This window comes from Lissotriton vulgaris, chromosome 3_1, assembly GCF_964263255.1.
Source record: "Lissotriton vulgaris chromosome 3_1, aLisVul1.2, whole genome shotgun sequence".
Classification (NCBI taxonomy): domain Eukaryota; kingdom Metazoa; phylum Chordata; class Amphibia; order Caudata; family Salamandridae; genus Lissotriton; species Lissotriton vulgaris.
Window position 1 is genome coordinate 1,661,612,045 of NC_141689.1, and position 22,274 is coordinate 1,661,634,318.

The 22,274-nt window shown below is 46.3% G+C and overlaps 1 pseudogene; it reads left to right on the forward strand.

Annotated features, from left to right (window-relative positions):
* Nucleotides 1–22,274, forward strand: part of LOC147728315 (far upstream element-binding protein 2-like) — a 110,212-nt pseudogene that overhangs the window by 72,729 nt on the left and 15,209 nt on the right.

Below are 22,274 nucleotides of genomic sequence, written 5' to 3' on the forward strand. Positions count from 1 at the left end.
CGGTGTTCTGTATTGTCTGGAGTTTGCGGAGTAGGGATCCACATGAAGGTCGTGCGAAGGATGCGGAGGGTGTTGAAGCAGCTGGAGGTGACGGGGTTGAACGGTCGGTTCATGGTGAGTCATGAGTCAAATACAATGTTGAGGTTCTAGGTGTGGTCTGAGGGAGTAGGTGGGTTTCCAAGGGCGTTTGACCACCAGGTGCTGTCCCATGCAGAAGGGATGGTACTGAGGACGAGGACTTCTGTCTTCTTGGCGTTGAGCTTCAGGCAGCTGTTGGCCATCGAGACTGCGATGTGTTGCATTCTTTTCTGGAAGTTGAGTTTAGCAGTGGTGGGGTCTTTGGTGAGGGAGAGGATGAGCTGTGTGTCGTCGGCATAGGATATGATGTTGAGGCTGTGTTGTCGGACGATGGATGCATGGGGGGCCATGTAGATGTTGAACAGGGTGGGGCTGAGGGATGAACTCTGTGGGACTCCACAGGTGATTTTCGTGAGGTCGGGAAGGAAGGGTGGGAGTATGATCATTTGGCTTCTTCCAATGAGGAATGATCGGATCCATTTCAAGGCTGTTCCTTGTGTACCTGCGTTGTGTAGTCTGGAAACTAGTGTGTGGTGGAAGACGTGTCAAAGGCCACTGATAGGTCAAGTAGGATCGGGCTGCACAGTGGCCTTGGTCCAGGAGGATGCGGATGTTGTCTGTGGCAGCGAGTAGAATCGGCCCCTGTGTGAGCTCCAGTATGGTGCTATTTCAAATTTCATGGAAATCATCAGGTTCCCTAGAAATCATGTAGACTCCAATACAATATTAATAATGCTTTCTGACAAGTCTATTCATTAAAACCTAATTATCATTTTGTTGTTTATATGGAGCTGAATTTTCTGTCCTAAAAATGTATGCATTTTAATAATGTGTTGTCCAGTCTCACAATCAATAAATATATGTTACCAGATTGGATAAAACAACCTTTTTGATGAAAAATAGGGTGAATTGAAAAGATTTTTGGTCACTTTTTTTTTTAACCCGATATCAGATGCTCTAGCAAGCATCACAGAATTCTCCACCATTGACCTCACTATATTATATGCAATTGATATCCAATTGGCATTACGATCATCAAAGAGGACAAGGGATAACCTTCAATTGCCTCTTCTGATACCACAATTTCTGATCAGATATATGGGTGCTGAGTGAAAAGGATGTGATCAGCATTGCTCCTAGTCCCCTCACTTTCTCCAAACATCCCCATCTTAAATGTTGGAAAATGCGACGTAAAAGGGTAAGCAGAAACGTTAGATGTGCTTCCCAAATACTCATTTGTGCTCCAGATAAAACAATGAGGGCTAGGAGGTGTGGGCTGCATGAGGATAGATTTGGACTACCCACATCCCATCAAGAACCAGCTCCCACCTTCAGGATCTTTTTTCTTGCCTAAGGTGCAATAAACCAAATTAATGAATACAGGAATAAACCTGACTAGAACAGAATGATATAAAAATGAGAATATGTGGTAAGTATTGTTGAGATGTACATGGTTTATAGTTTTTGAAGAGGCTCAAAACACAGTGTTATAGCTATAATAGGCCTCTGTAGTACCAGCACCATATTGTAGGGATAGGCAATTCATTTATGTTAAGCTCTGTCTAATTCCATTTGTCTTATTACTGATTGGTCCTATAGCAGAAAAAAAACAAGAGACGACAGACAGAAACATTATCCAATATAAGAAACGCTTACCCTCTGTGGTCCTCCCAAATTCCCTTTCCCCATCCAAACCCCTAACGACTTGTGTATCTGATTGGGCTGGCAGTAGGCCTAAAGGCCAAGTGGCATAACACTGATGTTGCTTCTCCAAGCAAATCTAAGATGAGTCATTCTGTTATAGATCTGATTCTCAGCTGTCATTGCTCATTTACTACTAAATTATTGTCAAAATAGTCATCTTGGTAGATACGGGTTATCTTGACAAATCATATTCAGCTCATTATGCCTTTCAATTGCATTGAAAGATGGGCATTGATGCAGAATAAGAGACCAGGCGCACAATGAGGTGAATTAAAGTTTGGAGCACAGGGTACTCCATTTCAGTGTGACAAACGCTTGGTCTGCCAAACGCTTGGTCTGCCCACCTAATTTAGGCCCAGAATTGATAACATTTTGCGTTGCAATTGGACCAGGTTTTGGCTGCAGCCATATAGCAAAAAGTTGGCAATTTACTAGGCCATGCTAGGGGTGCCTTGTGTCACCTTGCGTAACTTGGTAAAGAAAATGTTCTGCAATGTAGCATTGCAATACACTGTATCAGAGAGTCATTCAATTGGGTTCCTACCGGCGTTGCCATGCATTCACCCATTGATTTTAGCACATACCCAGATTTAGTAAAGCTAGAAAAAATGGGAAATGCATCAAAATGCCACACCTTCCCCAATGAGGCGTATCAAGGTGAAATATATTTAATTCTCGTTATTACTTCCTCTTTCTAAGTGTGATGCATTTTGCATCACACAAAGAAAGAAGTCATTGCTTAACAAGATTGGTATCCCTTCCTGCACAAAAAAAGTCTAGCATTATCCAACATAGATACTGCTTACAGGTGTACAGCAACTTCTCATCGGGTACAGAACCATCACATCACCAGCGGGATAGAATAAACCTGTTGCTAATTGCTAGGGCCTAGGATATCAGGATCAACAAGCAGCAGGATGCCCTCCTATTCAGACACCGTCATCCTCACAAGGAGATGGAAAAAATGCTAAGTTAATGGAAAACCAGAAATAAAAGACGGCCTTGCAGAGATAATGGGAGATGAAGGTGGAAGGAACAGCAACGCAGAGCTGTTAACATCTAATCAATTTCAGGACAGTGAGTGGCACTGAAAAAACACCAACAGGGGCCCAGATACCTTTGACCACAGTGCAAGTGCAAGCAAAGATTCAGGAACTCCGCTCACGCTCAACTTGATGAAATTCTTACCTGGCCCAGTGTTCAGGCAGAAGTGGTTGCTGATTTACCCAATGCACAACTTTAGATGAGTATGATTAGAAAGAGACCGGTAGGGAAGAGTGTTGGTAGTTCGTGGCACTAGGGAGCACTGTTGAAGACAGGTAGCGCCAGAGAGTAGTCTCTCAAACTTGGGACACAACCAGGGTGCAGATTTTGGTTTTCACTCTTTAACTTTCGTGTGCAATGCTTTTAGGTCTGTCGGTGCTTTTCACTGACGAGTCATCTCACTCCCTTTCACCGTTCACTTTTTTATTGACAAACTGGCTAGTCTATATGCTTAACAATTACTTTCATTGCTGATGAATGAATGCTCGCCATCTCTATTTTGGCCATAATCAATGGAGTCCCAGACAAAAAAATCCCAGAACAAGACTTCTTATTTCTATTGTTGTTTGGTTTGATTTATTTTGACAGACTTAAAAAAGTCCGGGCGGATATATCACTATACTGGAGTATCTCATTTTCTTGACTCCTGTAGCTTCATTTCCTCTATTAACTATATTTGGAGGTTTAAGACATGGCTAATATCCATTATAGCATTATAGACAAAATGATGAATAAATACCAGCAGGAAAATAAAAACAAAAAAAGATAAAAACTGTTCAGAGATTATAAAGATTACACATTTGGTGGAATTTAATCATGTGCCCAAAAAATATGATGAGCTGAAATGCTCCCCGGAAGGGACGAGCACTATAGAATTCAGACCAGACTTCAGTGGGAGTGATTTTAAAAAATGAACAAACAAGCTTAAAAAAAATCTTATTTTTAGAAGAGGTAAAATGCATGAAAATAGTATGGATGTGTCCCATTTTTCATACTTCGGAAATAGAAAGGAACAATCAAAGATCAAGACATGGACGAAAGGTGGCAAAAGAAAAAGAGGCAGAGCATTTTCAATTGACAATAAAACAAAAGAGGAGAAAAGGGATGTCTGGACATTGTCATGAATCTATTCGAAAGTAAATTGAACAAAACAACAATGAAACAAATAATTGAGTAAAGGTTTATGAGTTTTCCCTGGGTAAACTTGTTAATGTGTTGGACCTAACACTGATTTGTAAGAAATCAAAGCTAGGTGCGGGCGTAATAAGAGTAATTTGCTCAAGCCTAATTAGGCGGAATTAATGCAAAATATAGGCAGGTGGCACTCTACACACCCCTAACATTGATTCCCATTTTAGGATGTTGGACACAAATAGATGAATGAATATTATACTTGAACTGAATTAACTTTTATCCCATTTATTAGCTTTTCATTTTGCATGCTTCTATATGTATTTTTTCGTCTCTAATTTTTGCAGAACTTATTGATATTATGTGCTGTGTATTAGCTTAAAAATGGATGGATGCTTATTGTGAGAAATTACATTATTATTTGGAGTGGGTGAGCGCTTACCTCCGGAATAATCACAACCCTCATTAGGGAGAACCCGTAAAGCCCTTAGATTATCCTGAGCTCAACCCCTGGTACTTACTGCAAAGAGCAGACAGGATTAATGTAGGTCAATGTGAAAGAGTAGTTAAGGAGTATCAAAACAGTACTAAATTCAAAACACCATTAAAAAAACAATTCAGTAAAAATTGAATAATATACAACAGTAGTAACAGGAACGTAAAGACAAAATAATGGAGGATATCAGAGCCATTGTGTAGAGACTGCACCTGGCTACGGCTGCTGCACTGATCCATGGAGCTGTGCCACCTGGGGCTCTCACTGCCGCTGATAAGGACAAGTGGCGGCGGAGAGAACATGTTGTGCAGCAGGTTGGAGCAGCTGATGGTGCTGAGCAGTGTCCCTCCTGGCGGTCCTAGCTCGACAGTGGAGCCTGGTAAAGGCAGTTATTGAATGAAGTGCCTGTGCTCCTTGGGGTCCAGATGGAACTCTCCTCCGCATCTGTTGCTCTGAGGAGTTGGGCCCGAATGAGGTCTTTCACCAGGAGGAGTGCTGTGTCACCCACCAGGTAGATGGTGCTGGCCTCAACAAACTCTGAAATGGGGGGCAACGAGTGGAGCATCATGGTGCTGTGAGGGCTCACACATCTTCACCCCCGAGTCGGATTGAATACTTTGGTTGTTGGAGCTGGCAGTGAAGAGTGGTGGAAACCGCCCGGGTCCCCCTTGCGCCAACCCCAATTGACTGTGGTTACAGTGGGCAAAAAAAGACTGGTTAAGCCTCACACTGCTACTTTGCCTGGGATGCAAGGGTGTGGGCTGCATGGGTGTTGGCTCCATCGGGGAACTCCATAATTGGGCATGTGAAGGCCACTGTGTTATCACACACCTTCAAATTTGACTCTATCCTGCATGCCATTTAGGATGATAAATTGACACTTGAAACAAAAATAGATGTTGTGGCCCTGGACATCAATATACTGTGCACTGACCACTGAAAATTAGTAGACAGGGTAAATGAAGCAGAATCTAATCCCACCACATTACGGCCCAGGGTGTGTGAACTGCAGGATAAGATAAAGGGGCTGTTGGCTGAGATCACAACACTCAAACTTCATTCAGAGAATGCGGAGGGGCGCTGAAGGTGCAACAACGTAAACATTGTTTGGGTGTCAGAGCATGAAGATGGCCCTAGCACCGAACTGTTTCTGATTATTGGCTGACAACCGTTGACTACAGGCAAGAAATAAACGTTTTTTCCACCGAGTAGGCCCACAGTGTGCCGGTTGGTCTCCTCCTCCAGGGGCCCCAAAGTGGCCTGTCTTTCCAACTTTAGAGATAAGGTCTTGCAAATCACTCACAATAAAGGGCCCTGGAAGATCAGTGGCCAAGATGTGAATGTATAACCACACTGCGCAGGGGCCGTACAGTGCCACCACATCACTTATACCAAAGTCAAGAAGCACCTAAAGGTGCTGGACATATAGTATTTACTGGTGTACCTGGTCAAACTGAGGATAGTGGATCAGGCTAAGATCTGTGACGATGCATGTAACTGGCTGCAAGTAAAGGCATCAGCGCACCAGCTGTGGGAGAACTCGAGCTAGGGCATAGTCAAACGCACCATGCCAAGCAGATGAAGGGTCGTCCAACACAGAGGGAAGCAGCCGAGGCCAGGGCCCAGGTGATTGAGGACGTACGGTGTCAGAACTCTAGCCGGCCAATTCACTGAGTTCAGGCAGTCCAGTCTCAGGGAGCACCTCTGATCATGATCAGAACAGACTGGAGGTTGACGGGATTCAGGGGCCCATTATAGATAATGGGGTAACCCAGTTAAATGTCATAGGACCTGGGTATCGGTCGTAAAGACAGCAGTTGGTCTTTGCCACATTCAGGGGCAGGCACTGACACCTCGGTTGGCAGATGACCTCCTTTGATTGGGTAGGTGTGGCTGATTGCCCTACTTCACATAGTTTGACTGGCAAAATGCAGAGCTTTTACAAACATACTGGGACCTTGCCACCAGACTATGAGTGGCACATTGCAGTGACTGCTGCTCCTCCAGGTTACCATCCACTGGATGGATATTCGCAAGAAGAGCTGTTTGTGTTTGAGTTTCACCATGGGTTTTATTGGAGGTGGCCAGTTCAGGCTTGCCTCCTGAGGAGAGAAGTTATGTTACTTGTTTCTTGTTGATTTGGCCCTGTACAGTGCTGACAATCCAGCCTTGACATGACAGCCTGGCTCTTGCAGGATCCCTAGAGTCAAAGGGATTAAGCCCCCCCGCCCATCAGAGGTGAGAGCAAACCCCCTTTAATCCTTGGATGGGTAGATGGAGACACAATATTCTTTGCAGGCCTGGAGGGTCCAGGGAATAGCTGTGCCATGGAAGCATCATGGGGTATATGCAAATGAAAAATGCAGGCTTATTCACTTCACCAGTCTACAGCCGACCTACCTTACGGGAGTGGAACTCCCAAAGGTAGTACGTAGATGGGGCAAGCAGACCTATGGGACCACATATTCTGCATACACAAGGGGGGGTGGAGATATGGGTGGCACCATATGTGATGCAGTGGACATAGATAGACTCAATTTGCAGATGTTTTGCTTGAGGGGTTCTTAAATTGCCAACCATTGTCCATTATAGCAGTTTATGCCCCGAACGTGCAGCAATTTGAGTATTTTAGCCACTTGTCCCTAGATCTGTTGCACGACTCACAGGTTCACCAGCTCTGGGGGAGACTTTAACTGTGTGAAGGATGTTCCTGCAGACTGCACCACTCTTCCTCTACCAGGAACAACCATACAGAGGGTTGCTCGCCTGTTTCAGGATTGTCAGGAAGACATGTGCGTCAAGGGTGCCAAGAGAAATGGTCACCCTATAGAGAGAATACTCTTTTTACTCCCTGATACACCACTTACACTTCAGGCCAGATTATTGACTTTGCTTAGGAGACCTCTGCCCAAAATTGTTAAACAGGGACTATTTGAGGTGCACCATATCGGACCATAATCCACTTAAGTTTGGAGCACTTTGGGGGCATCAGGCCAGGGTTCCCATCTGGATAGTTAGGGCTGAGGCACTGAAGGATGCTTGCTTCCATGAACAGATACACAAGCACATAACACACTAGTTTGCTGATAATGATGGTACGTCCACACATATGTCTTTAGAATGGGGCACAATCAAAGTGGTTGTAAGGGGACACTGTATAAAGAGCACATGGGGGGCACAACACATGTTACATAGGGAAATGCATGACTTGGAAGGGGCTCTCAGACGTGCGGCGTGGCATGAGGTGCCAGCCCCGGATGCAGGAGTGGAACTGGCGGCACTGTGCAGAGGAGGCACTCGTATGGGCAGCCTGTCTTACATGGCCTTCATGGTCAATCATCCTGCAGAAGGGGATAGGATAGGCAGGGCACTGGCCTGACTGCTATGGTCCGAGATCCCTGGGATACAGATAGGAGCTATTAGAGATCAGGATAGATCATTGTGAATACACAGGAAGTAATCTGTGACAAGTTTCATGACTAATACTCTGAACTTCACATGCCACGAGATGGTTCACCACCCGGGTAGCTATGCCAATATGTTCTTTCAGTGCCTATTTCACTGCTGTATCCCCTTTAGCAAAAAACACAGTTGATGGACAGAATGTAGAACAATGTCATACATTCACCCCAGTACAAGGATCTGGGCCTAAATCCATCGTTTTTTGGCACTCCACACCACCCTGGGTTAGACACTGGCTATATGCAAATCAGCTCTGACCCTGTGCCTCATGGGAACAGTCCAGTCCGAACTACCAAGCCATGTCTTTCCAAGACCGGAATCAAGCATCCAAGGACCGGTTTCTGGCTATCAGCCTTCATCAGCATGGATAGCTTGACTCCAGTGGTGTGGAGAGCCTGGGACTCACGTCTGAGTATACCCAGCACACTCAGGGTGAAAATTGCAAAAAACACACTTGATGGACAGAATGTAGAACAATGTCATACATTCACCCCAGTACAAGGATCTGGGCCTAAATCCGTAGTTTTTTTGCACTCCACACCACCCTGGGTTAGACAATGGCTGTATGCAAATCAGCTCTGACCCTGTGCGTCATGGAAACAGTCCAGTCCGAATTACCAAGCCATGTCTTTCCCAGACCGGAATCAAGCATCCAAGGACCGGTTTCTGGCTATCAGCCTTCATCAGCCTGGATAGCCTGACTCCAGTGGTGTGGAGAGCCTGGGACTCACGTCTGAGTATACCCAGCACACTTGGGGTGAAAATTGCAAAAAACACAGTTGATGGACAGAATGTAGAACAATGTCATACATTCACCCCAGTACAAGGATCTGGGCCTAAAACCATCGTTTTTTTGCACTCCACACCACCCTGGGTTAGACACTGGCTATATGCAAATCAGCTCTGACCCTGTGCCTCATGGGAACAGTCCAGTCCGAACTAACAAGCCATGTCTTTCCCAGACCGGAATCAAGCATCCAAGGACCGGTTTCTGGCTATCAGCCTTCATCAGCCTGGATAGCTTGACTCCAGTGGTGTGGAGAGCCTGGGACTCACGTCTGAGTATACCCAGCACACTCGGGGTGAAAATTGCAAAAAAACACAGTTGATGGACAGAATGTAGAACAATGTCATACATTCACCCCAGTACAAGGATCTGGGCCTAAATCCATCTTTTTTTTGCACTCCACTCCACCCTGTGTTAGACACTGGCTATATGCAAAGCAGCTCTGACCCTGTGCCTCATGGGAACAGTCCAGTCGGAACTACCAAGCCATGTCTTTCCCAGACCGGAATCAAGCATCCAAGGACCGGTTTCTGGCTATCAGCCTTCATCAGCCTGGATAGCTTGATTCCAGTGGTGTGGAGAGCCTGGGACTCACGTCTGAGTATACCCAGCACACTCGGGGTGAAAATTGCAAAAAACACAGTTGATGGACAGAATGTAGAACAATGTCATACATTCACCCCAGTACAAGGATCTGGGCCTAAATCCATCGTTTTTTTGCACTCCACACCACCCTGGGTTAGACACTGGCTATATGCAAATCAGCTCTGACCCTGTGCTTCATGGGAACAGTCCAGTCCAAACTACCAAGCCATGTCTTTCCCAGACCGGAATCAAGCATCCAAGGACCGGTTTCTGGCTATCAGCCTTCATCAGCCTGGATAGCTTGATTCCAGTGGTGTGGAGAGCCTGGGACTCACGTCTGAGTATACCCAGCACACTCGGGGTGAAAATTGCAAAAAACACAGCTGATGGACAGAATGTAGAACAATGTCATACATTCACCCCAGTACAAGGATCTGGGCCTAAATCCATCGTTTGTTTGCACTCCACACCACCCTGGGTTAGACACTGGCTATATGCAAATCAGCTCTGACCCTGTGCCTCATGGGACCAGTCCAGTCCGAACTACCAAGCCATGTCTTTCCCAGACCGGAATCAAGCATCCAAGAACCGGTTTCTGGCTATCAGCCTTCATCAGCCTGGATAGCCTGACTCCGGTGGTGTGGAGAGCCTGGGACTCACGTCTGAGTATACCCAGCACACTTGGGGTGAAAATTGCAAAAAACACAGTTGATGGACAGAATGTAGAACAATGTCATACATTCACCCCAGTACAAGGATCTGGGCCTAAATCCGTCGTTTTTTTGCACTCCACACCACCCTGGGTTAGACACTGGCTATATGCAAATCAACTCTGACCCTGTGCCTCATGGGAACAGTCCAGTCTGAACTACCAAGCCATGTCTTTCCCAGACCGGAATCAAGCATCCAAGGACCGGTTTCTGGCTATCAGCCTTCATCAGCCTGGATAGCTTGACTCCAGTGGTGTGGAGAGCCTGGGACTCACGTCTGAGTATACCCAGCACACTCGGGGTGAAAATTGCAAAAAACACAGTTGATGGACAGATTGTAGAACAATTTCATACATTCATCCCAGTACAAGGATCTGGGCCTAAATCCATCGTTTTTTTGCACTTCACACCACCCTGGGTTAGACACTGGCTATATGCAAAGGAGCTCTGACCCTGTGCCTCATGGGAACAGTCCAGTCCGAACTACCAAGCCATGTCTTTCCCAGACCGGAATCAAGCATCCTAGGACCGGTTTCTGGCTATCAGCCTTCATCAGCCTCGATAGCTTGACTCCAGTGGTGTGGAGAGCCTGGGACTCACGTCTGAGTATACCCAGCACACTCGGGATGAAAATTGCAAAAAACACAGTTGATGGACAGAATGTAGAACAATGTCATACATTCACCCCAGTACAAGGATCTGGGCCTAAATCCATCGTTGATTTGCACTCCACACCACCCTGGGTTAGACAATGGCTATATGCAAATCAGCTCTGACCCTGTGCCTCATGGGAACAGTGGATTAGGCCCAGTGCTGGGAGTCAAGCTATCCAGGCTGATGAAGGGGAAACCAGTCCTTGGATGCTTGATTCATGTCTGGGAAAGACATGGCTTGGTAGTTCGGACTGGACTGTTCCCATGAGGCACAGGGTCAGAGCTGATATGCATATAGCCAGTGTCTAACCCAGGGTGGTGTGGAGTGTAAAAAACGATGGATTTAGGCAAAGATCCTTGTACTGGGGTGAATGCATGACATTGTTCTACATTCTGTCCATCAACTGTGTTTTTTGCAATTTTCGCCCCGAGTATGCTGGGTATACTCAGACGTGAGTCCCAGGCTCTCCACACCACTGGAGTCAAGCTATCCAGGCAGATGAAGGCTGATAGCCAGAAACCGGTCCTTGGATGCTTGATTCCGGTCTGGCAAAGACATGGCTTGGTAGTTCGGTCTGGACTGTTCCCATGAGGCACAGGGTCAGAGCTGATTTGCATATAGCCAGTGTCTAACCCAGGGTGGTGTGGAGTGCAAATCAACGATGGATTTAGGCCCAGATCCTGAACTGGACCTAGAAGTGGCTCAAAAGTCCTCTATGATTCCATCTGCCCTTTTATTATCGGATAGACGATCTTTAGAGGATCAGTTTGTTGCTTTCCTGCCGGCCTCGGAATCGGACATATGGCAAATCCTGGCAGCGTTAAAGTCTGGATCTCCTTCAGACCCCTGCCCTGCCAGGGTTTTGGGAGGGATAGTGGATATTATTAATCAAGAGGTGACTCAAATCATTAACCTCTCCCTTTCCACGGCCTTGATTCCGAGAAGTTGGAAGGAGGCAAAACTGCTCCCTCTGTTAAAAAAGGCTGGTCTAGACCCAGCAATGCCATCGAGCTATTGGCCCATCTCACTGTTGCCAGCTCTGGTGAAGGTGTGTGAGAAGGTGGCTTTTAAACAGCTGGATAGCTTCATTGAGTCCTCCCACGCCCTACACCCTGCTCAGTCAGGGTTCAGAGCGGCTTACAGCACCGAGACAGCACTAGTTGAGGTCTCGGAGGCAGTTCGAGAGTGCTTGGACGGGGGTGGCAGAGCGGTCCTGATTCTATTGGACCTCTCTGCCGCCTTCGATACGGTGCCCCATGCCTTGCTTATTGCAAGACTACGAGCCGTTGGCATTTCAGGGTTGGCCCTTGACTGGTTGTCATCGTTTTTGAGCGATAGAACTCAGCAGGTCTGGATGCCTCCCTACTCTTCGGCCCCGAAGAGACTGACAACTGGAGTTCCGCAGGGTTCTACGTTAAGCCCTTTATTGTTTAAAGTCTATATGACCCCTCTACTCTATCTGGCGGAACCGCTGGGAGCCAAGATAATAGCCTACGCAGATGACACACAGTTGTTATTCACCTGGCCTAAGGGTGTGTCTGATCCATCAGCAGTCCAGTATTGTCTGTCGGAAGTATTTCGGTGGCTTGCACAAGTCCAACTTAAGTGCAACGAAGACAAGTCCGAGGTCCTGTTCTTTGGCTCTTTTCCTGACAACTTCAAGGATCAGATTTGGCCCCCGGACCTGCCCTGCCCTAGTGTGATGGGAGGCCCAGCTAAGAATTTGGGGGTCTGGTTCGGTCAGGATCTGAAGTTCTCGGATCATATAAAAAAATTGACCGGCATCTGCTTTGGTACCTTGCGAGCCTTGAGAAGATTTTCCCTCTTCTTCCCAGGGCAGCCAAGGAGACTGTTCTTCGAGCCCTGATTTTATCTCGGCTCGACTATGCTAATGCCTTATTTAGTGGCCTACCTGCGTACATGGTTCATCGCCTTCAGGTGATACAAAACGCTGCAGTACGTCTGCTTTTCTCTCTCCCCAGGAGGTCGAGCGTGCGGAGCCACTTACGAAGTCTGCATTGGCTCCCAGTGCCACACCGAATCTTGTTTAAAATGTTTGTGTTGGCATTCAGAGCAGCTCATGGCCAGGGACCGACATATTTGCAGAAACGGTTTTCATTCTATACTCCCAATCGTGCCCTACGATCGGCCAATCAATGTCAATTGGCCATTCCTAAATACAAATATGCCCGATTGGGAGGCCAATCAATTTCAGTTAAGGCAGCTTCTGCTTGGAATGCCCTCCCCTTGTTCCTTAGAGCCTCGCCAACCATTACTGTTTTTAAGAAGGAACTTAAGACTCATCTGTTTAATGCTCCACTCTAACAGATCGTTCTGGTTTGATCCATCACTCCTGCTGTCAAATCACTCACCGCGCCAGGATACCCCGTGGTAATAGAGCGCGCTATAAAAGTTTTAATAAACATAATAAACTGGAGTCAAGCTATCCAGGCTGATGAAGGCTGATAGCCAGAAACCGGTCCTTGGATGCTTGATTCCAGTCTGGGAAAGACATGGCTTGGTAGTTCTAGCTGGACTGTTCCCATGAGGCACAGGGTCAGAGCTGATTTGCATATAGCCAGTGTCTAACCCAGGGTGGTGTGGAGTGCAAACAAACGATGGATTTAGGGCCAGATCCTTGTACTGGGGTGAATGTATGACATTGTTCTACATTCTGTCCATCAACTGTGTTTTTTGCAATCTTCACCCCGAGTGTGCTGGGTATACTCAGACGTGAGTCCCAGGCTCTCCACACCACTGGAGTCAAGCTATCCAGGCTGATGAAGGCTGATAGCCAGAAACCGGTCCTTGGATGCTTGATTCCGGTCTGGGAAAGACATGGCTTGGTAGTTCAGACTGGACTGTTCCCATGAGGCACAGGGTCAGAGCTGATTTGCATATAGCCAGTGTCTAACCCAGGGTGGTGTGGAGTGCAAAAAAATGATGGATTTAGGCCCAGATCCTTGTACTGGGGTGAATGTATGACATTGTTCTACATTCTGTCCATCAACTGTGTTTTTTGCAATTTTCACCCCGAGTGTGCTGGGTATACTCAGACGTGAGTCCCAGGCTCTCCACACCACTGGAGTCAAGCTATCCAGGTTGATGAAGGCTGATAGCCAGAAACCGGTCCTTGGATGCTTGATTCCGGTCTGGGAAAGACATGGCTTGGTAGTTCAGACTGGACTGTTCCCATGAGGCACAGGGTCAGAGCTGATTTGCATATAGCCAGTGTCTAACCCAGGGTGGTGTGGAGTGCAAAAAAACGATGGATTTAGGCCCAGATCCTTTTACTGGGGTGAATGTATGACATTGTTCTACATTCTGTCCATCAACTGTGTTTTTTGCAATTTTCACCCCAAGTGTGCTGGGTATACTCAGACATGAGTCCCAGGCTCTCCACACCACTGGAGTCAAGCTATCCAGGCTGATGAAGGCTGATAGCCAGAAACCGGTCCTTGGATGCTTGATTCCGGTCTGGGAAAGACATGGCTTGGTAGTTCAGACTGGACTGTTCCCATGAGGCACTGGGTCAGAGCTGATTTGCATATAGCCAGTGTCTAACCCAGGGTGGTGTGGAGTGCAAAAAAACGATGGATTTAGGCCCAGATCCTTTTACTGGGGTGAATGTATGACATTGTTCTACATTCTGTCCATCAACTGTGTTTTTTGCAATTTTCACCCCAAGTGTGCTGGGTATACTCAGACATGAGTCCCAGGCTCTCCACACCACTGGAGTCAAGCTATCCAGGCTGATGAAGGCTGATAGCCAGAAACCGGTCCTTGGATGCTTGATTCCGGTCTGGGAAAGACATGGCTTGGTAGTTCAGACTGGACTGTTCCCATGAGGCACTGGGTCAGAGCTGATTTGCATATAGCCAGTGTCTAACCCAGGGTGGTGTGGAGTGCAAAAAAACGATGGCTGTAGGCCCAGATCCTTGTACTGGGGTGAATGTATGACATTGTTCTACATTCTGTCCATCAACTGTGTTTTTTGCAGTTTTGTATCCCCTTTAGCAGCAGGAGTTAGAAAACTGTTGCTTATGGATGAAGTGTGCACAACAACTCTTTGGATGGTATGCAACAGGGAGCCAGGCATTAATTGGCTCCCTGAAAAGTTTTATGCTATGTACAAGACCCCTTTAGCTGACAAGCTACTGGCAGTATATAAAACATCCTTTAATGGGGGCGAACTACCTAGATCAATCAGAGCAGCCCTGGTCGTTTACTCATGAAGAAAGAGAGAAACCCTGTAGATGTTTGCTCCTGCCGTCTCCTTTCCCTTCCCAACCAAGACTATAAGATCTTGAGTTCCATCTTGGAAAATCGACTGCTGTCATGCTTAATATCGCTCTTCCACACAGATCAGAATGGGTTCATCCCAACACGCAGCACATTGTTGAATGTGAACCAACTGTTCACCATGATGTACGTGTGAGATCAGTGGCAAGAACGAGGTGGCAGTGTCTTTGGACATCTAGAAGGCCTTCCTATAATGGGGCAAGATGGGCCTTCTGATATTGAACCCACAGAGTATACCTGTAGAGCCCTAAATAAAACCGATTTGCCGCTTTTAAAGAGGGCCCTTGTTACATCTGTACCTAAATTGACAGACAATTCATCTAAGGATGCTGATGCTATTGAAGGGTGGCTCCGGACCAACATAGATACAGTTGCACTGCTAATAGTACGTAAGGTGAGAAGGTCTCGGCAATCAGCTCCCTAGTTCAACAAATTTTTGAGAATTAGTAGAAGTAACTGTAAAAGGCTGGAGAGAGAGAAAGTGGCATAATCTCTACCTTGAGGAAGATAGGGCAGTCGACAAGGCAGCCCAAAAAGCTCATTATAGATGAGTGAGAGAAGGAAAGAGGAATTACTGGCAAGAAAAAAATGATTCAGCAACACATAGGAGCAAGGAGATCTTCAGGATAGTAAAGTCATTAATGGTGCTAAAGGCAACCAATAGAGTGGTTCCTGTCTCGGAGGAATAGACTTGGTTGCTGGCCAACTCGTTCCAGGCAAAAATAGAAACAATCCAAAAGTCCTTCTCCATGCCAGTCAAGGAAAAGAAGGCGGTGGAGGGGATAGACGTGGCCACCTTAGGGGGGCATGCATATAGACCTCCCATACAAAGCCAACAGCTGCTGAATTTTTCAGCTATTTCAGTAGATGAATCCTTGTCTTATCTGCGGAGCCTGAAGTTGGGCTCACCGGTGAAGTTACTTCCAGCTCTGGCTTCAACCATAAATCTGTTTAATAATATGGTTTTTAACTCCTCTTTGGCGGGGGGAGTAGAGGCATCTCTTTGGATAAAAGTGAAGATTCTGCCTCTTCTGAAAAAGCAGAGTGTAGATCACCTTATACCCACAAACTATAGGCCTTTATCCCTCCTTCCAGTCCTGTCTAAAGTGCTCAAGAAACATGTTATCAAAACAATAATGGAGTTTGCGGAACACAATCATCTGCTGCACCTCAGTCAGTCGGATTTCAGGGCAGAGTACATTACAGAAACGGCACTGCTGGAGGTGACAGAAGATATAAAGGAAGTTCCGGATCGAGGAGGCCGTGCAATTTTGATTTTGTTGGACCTGTCAGCAGCGTTCAACACAGTGCCACACAGGAGACTCCTGGATAGGTTGGAAGATATGGGTTTTGGTGGAACAACCTTAGCCTGGCTAACCTCCTACTTGGGTGAAAGAAAGCAACTGATCAAGACACCCCCATTTTCATTTGCTGTGCCCAGCCTTCAATTCGGGGTGCCACAGGGCTCGTCTCTTAGTCTGATGTGGTTTAATCTTTATCTGTCTTCATTGGCAACTCAGGTAGAAGCACAGGGGTACAGATTATTTTACATGCAGATGACACAAAGTTGATTTTGGGATACTATCAGATCCTGCTTTGTGGATGTTTACTACTGGCTAGAGGAAAACCAGCAAAAGTGCAACTCCAACAAATCTGAAATTGTCTTCTTGGGACAACCTACAGTCCAGGACGGGGGCCGCTGGTGGCCGGCTGAATTTTCACCCCCAGCGTTGCTCAATTTACAGTGAGAAACGTAGGAATCAAAATGGATGATGCTCTTTCTCTAAGACCCCAAGTTCAGACTGGTGGGGACCTGCATGGACCTACTCCGGATGGCAAGAAGTTCCTTCCTCTCTTGCCGGTAGAATGTAGGAAGACTGTGGTCCCGGTGCTGATTACATTGAGACTGGACAACGGCAATGTCCTCTATTTAGGTCTACAAGAAGGCCTTTTAAGACGCTTGCAGGTGGTACAAATGCCGCAGCCAGGGCGATCCTTCGCTTAAAACCAAGGGTCCACATGGTACCGCATCTAAAATACCTCCACTGGCTCCCTATGCGAGAGAGAGGATCCTGTTTCAGGCACTAGTAAAAAGTGTTAAGGCCCTCCATGGCAGGGGTCCCATCTACTTTAGAGGACGAGTCGACTGGTATGTTACTAAAAGCGCTTAAGATCAACTTTGGGGGCCTATGTATGTGTCCCCAAGGTGCAGTTAGCATGCAGGGGTGGCAAGTCTTTCAGCCGGCACAGGCTTGGAACAAGCTGCTGTGCCTCTCAGACTTGCCCAGGACCTTTTAAGTTTGAAGAAGATGTTAAAAACGTAGCTTTTGGCAACCTATAATCTTCTATTATCTCTGCTCAGTAGTATGGGAATCTGTAGCGCGGGACACTGCTTCGGGAGTTGCTGCGTGCTTTATAAATGTTGTCATTCATTCATTCATTCATTCATTCAACACGCTCAGTTGGCCATAGTTGGAAATGGGGCTGGAGGACATGGGCATTGACGCGGTGTTCTGGACATGGGTGAAATTATTATAGGAAAGGCCATTGGCTAGAGTGCGGGCATGACACATCATATTGAGTGAGTTCTCTACAGCACCCAGCAGTAATGTCCATTGTCTCCAATATTATATGCTCTGTCCATGAAGCCATTGGCCTGTATACTGCGGCAGAGAGGCCTTGAATGGGGTATTCCCCAAAGCGGTGAACATCACTGGATATTGCTGCGTGCGGATGATCCTCTGGTGTATTTACACAAGTGTAGGCAGGCATTGCCTGGTCTGATGGCAGTTTTGGAAGATTTCAGACTACATTCTATCCCTCAGGTAAACCTGGCTATTTTCTGCATTTCCCCCCTTAGGAAGCAGTTAACCTGATATGAGTCCATGCCCATGTTGTGAGATTGACATGGGTGACTAATACACTTATGTATCAAGTGGTTCAAGTGTACCATGACAATGACGACTTGGTGGAGTTCAATTTGGACAGAATCCTGGCAACTGCCAGGCACCTCCTCCGTTTTGTTGTGCACTACCTTTGTCACCAGTGGGCTGCCTAATGATTGCCAAAATTCTTATCCTGTCTTGGCTGCTAAATGTGTTCTCGCCTGTTACGCTTCTGTTGGTGCACACCTTCTTTTTGGATCTGCACAAAACTCCCACTTTTTTGGGGGGGGAAGTGGGAACGTTAAAAAGTTTAGCTGCACTATAATCGGCACTTTCTGGGTAGCCATTTTGTTGGAGCCATCTATGCAGAGCGGTTAGCATGCTAGATCGTTGGGGCTTTTCTCACCTGCTCCCGGCAAGCCCATCTGCGCCCATCTGCAACCAGAGAGGGGCCGGAAAGTCTGGCTTTTTTGCCAAGACAGGTTAGTGTATTAAACTTTGCGTTTACTTGCTCTTTGTCCCATAACTTCAGATGTCTGCTTTTTTTTCCTTCTATTAACTTGGATGCTAACAGTGCTAGATGCGCACATTGTGATTTCAGAATTGCTTATCCCTGCACAACTCCTAAACACCGTTGTAAGCTGGTTTACACTACTGTGGGCCCTATCCCATTATGACCACTGCAAATGGATATATACAGAAGCCTAAGTCGGTTCATTATCAATTCTTCAGCATTAACTGTCATTCCTTAGTTAAACACCGAGTGGAAATTTTAACTTTTCAGTTGATTATAATTCGGATACTCTTTTTCTTACTGAAACGTGGCTTAACGATTTTTCAGTACGGGATATAATTGCTGCCCTGCCCACAACTTTTTGCATTGTTAGACTTGATCACCAGGACTGAATGGGGGGGGATTGCAATCATTTATAAAACACACTATCAATGCAAAATAGTGAGTCTGGAGATCCCTGACTGTGACTCTCTTCTGTTCTCCCTGACATTATTTAACAATTTTGCTCTGTCTGGGACCCTACTTTATCGCCGTCCCCCCCAAAACTGGCAGGTAACTGGAACACCCATGTATCAGGGATCCTCCCTCTGTGTGTCCTACAATATGCTAATTTGACAGTGCTAGGTGCCCTTAACATTCACTTTGATCTTCAGGACTGGAAATTAGCCTCCACCATGATAGAAGATCTCACAGCCTTAGATATCCACCGTATTAAATACGTCCCTACACGTAGGGCTGGATATCTGCTAAACCTCCTATTTACGAATTTGAAGGGCATAAAAACCGATTCTCCGATTCCCCTTTTATGGTCGGACCACTATGCAGTCCCTTTCTCTTTTTACATTTCATCAATGCCTACCACTAGGATCATGGCTCAACCTCGCAGGAACTCGTCTAAACCTGACCTTTCTGCCTTGAACTAAATGCTGGAGACTAGCTGCCCAGCTCTGAGTCACGCAATTGAGGCTGACTCTACTATTATCGATAACCGGCTCCGATGATCAATTGACGCTGTGCTACTATTGACCCAACTCATGCATCACAGAACACATCCTTCGGCACTTTGGTTCAATGAGGAGCTGCATGAAAATAAAAATAAGTATAAACGTGGAAAGAATCTGGCACAAATCCTACTCTGAAACTGATAAAGCAATAGATAAACAAGCTTTAATGGTCTATCATAACAATTGTTGTATCTCCATATCTTCCTTCTTTTCAGAAAAAAATCCCTAAGGCTCAAATTGCCCCAAAACGCTTTTTCACTATCAAAATGCAATGAATTAGTCCGTGTTTTGTGGGAAAAATGGCTGACATTCATGCCTACTTTATTTCCCCAACCATCCTAGACAGTTCTCCGAATGATACAAGAGCAATTACTGCCTGGAATATATCAGTAAACAATTGGATGCAGACTAGAGAAGTCCCCCTTATGAGCCCTGCCCTGTTTGCTGAATACTTTTGCACCTTTGGACCTCTTGACTTTCACGGAGTTCCTCAATGCTATTAAGTCAAACTTTCCTTTAAACCCACAAGTGCCCTCATTTCTGGGTAAAATGGGCCCACAAGTTTTAGAATGTCTAGCACAGCATCTGGATGTTTCTCCATTGGAAGGATATGTTCCCAAGGTGTGGAAACATGATGTGGTCAGGCTGTTGCTAAAAATGTCTAACTTAGACACCTCCAACTGGTCAAATTACATGCCTATTACTCTTTTCCCAATATCGACTAAGATCCTGGAAAAACATGTAAATAAGCAGCTAAAACGTTAATTGACTCAAATGACCTCCTCACCTGTCCCAATCGGGCTTTAGAGCTGGCCACAGTACAGAGGCAGCCTTACTTGGTGTCACAGATAATCTTAATTTTCATTTAGACAAAGGCGGGATCGCTGCTCTGATTTTGTTAGACCTGTGTGCCACCTTTGATATGGTTAATCACAACCCACAACCTCAATTTGCAAAGACTTTGAAGAAATAGGTGTGCATGGCATCTATTTGCAACGGTTTAAGTCTTTTCTGCCAGATCCCTCCTTTCAAGTACTTACAAAACTGAATTGTTCACAGATCTATCCACTTTCATGTGGCGTATTGCAAGGTTCCACCCTAAGCCCAACTCTGGTCAATATCTATGTACGTCCTCTGACTGATATTGTGGAGAACTGAGTTTCTACACTTTTCTCATACGCTTATGATACCCCAATCATTGGCTCTCTGTCAGCTCAGGAAAGCCGGAATGCATATGCTTTAAACAACTGCCTATCAAAAGTATTGGCCTGGATGAACATAAGCCATCTCAAATTGAATGGTCATAAGACCGAAATTTTGTTGGAGGGTAACCAGCCCCATCTCCGGGGGTCTCATTTGTGGACTAAAATTCTTGGGACATGTTGTACTCCAGTGCGGGCTGTTAAGAATCTGGGCATCTGGCTAGATAACAAGTTTTCAATGAACCCCAAGATCACTAAGGTAGCTGCTACCTGCTTTAGATTGCTCTGATAGTACAGAAAGATTCTTAGTCGCCTACCGACTTCAGCGCAAAGAACAGTGAAACAGGCCTTGATCCTCTCAAGATTTGACTATGGCAACACTCTCTATCTGGGTGTTTCAAAGGGTGCACTTAAGCAACTACAGTTAGTCCAAAATGCTACTGCCAGGCTTCTTCTAAAGCTGCCTGGAATTATCTCCACATACAAGAGCAACTGGGTATGTATTGAGAATTAATTTGAATAAACCATTCTGTTATATGTACAAACTATGCCAAATATGGGTCCTGAGTATCTCAGATCCTTATTTATCACCTTATAAACCACATCTGAAAAGGTACTTTCAGGGGCGTATCTCTGGAAAACCATTGCTGGTAGTCATGCGCTCTATAAAACCCTAGACACAACTCCCACTCTTGGAGGAAGAACTGGGGAGCTCTACTATGAATGGCATCATGCCAATGCGCCGTTGTTGTGGCCACTTCTCTGGTATTAAGCTACTACCAGCCCAGACCAGACCACACTGGAATGAGAGTTTTTAATGTGGCAGGTTAATGGATTGGCTCTGCACATGCAGGCTCCTTGGGACACAACTGCCCAGAATCTATACAGTTGCACAGGCCTGCTCTGCTGGTGTAGGTTTATACATACTACAGGGGGGCCCAGTACCATACTCACCACTGCTCCCTTTGAGGAAGCTACCAAGCATAGGATGCTGATAAGCATGCTAACAACCCACTGTGTTGATGCTATTCATTTCGTCGGGGGTAATCGGCTGCTCTGAGGAACTTCACCTCCCATATAAACTACCATCAGGAGGCACCCATGCAACCCTCCTGCCTCCAACCTGGGGCACTGTTAAGCTTGCTAACAACTCGCTTCAGGTGATGCTGTTAATTTTACTTGGGGTACTGGGCTGCTCTGAGGGAATTCATCTCCCATATCAACTTCCAGCAGGAAGCACCCATGCCGCCCTTCTGCCTCAAGCGCTGATAAGCACGTTAACAACCCACTGCGTTGGGATGCTGTTCATTTTGCTGGTGGGACTGGGATGCTTTGAGGGACTTCATCTACCATATCAACTAGCACCAGGAGGCTCTCACACAGCCCTCCTGCCTGAAGCACTGATAGGCATCCTAACAACCCACTACATGGGACACATGCAGGCCATGCCTGGGGAAAGCCGTGGCCAAGGGCAGGGCCGTCCTGCACCCATCAGTGCCAGCAAGAGGCAGGGCAGGGCCAGCCCCTCCCCCCCAGGCCCAATGCTGGAATACCTGCGTAAGTGGTAAGAGCATACAACATTATTGAGGGGTCATTGACCAGCAATATACTGAACTTTCTGCTGCAGATTGTTTGCAAGTCAAGTTTGTTAGGCTTGAATGCTGGTTTCTCTTGAGGTGGAGGCGCCCTGATAAACCTTTTGTTTGCTACTGACAT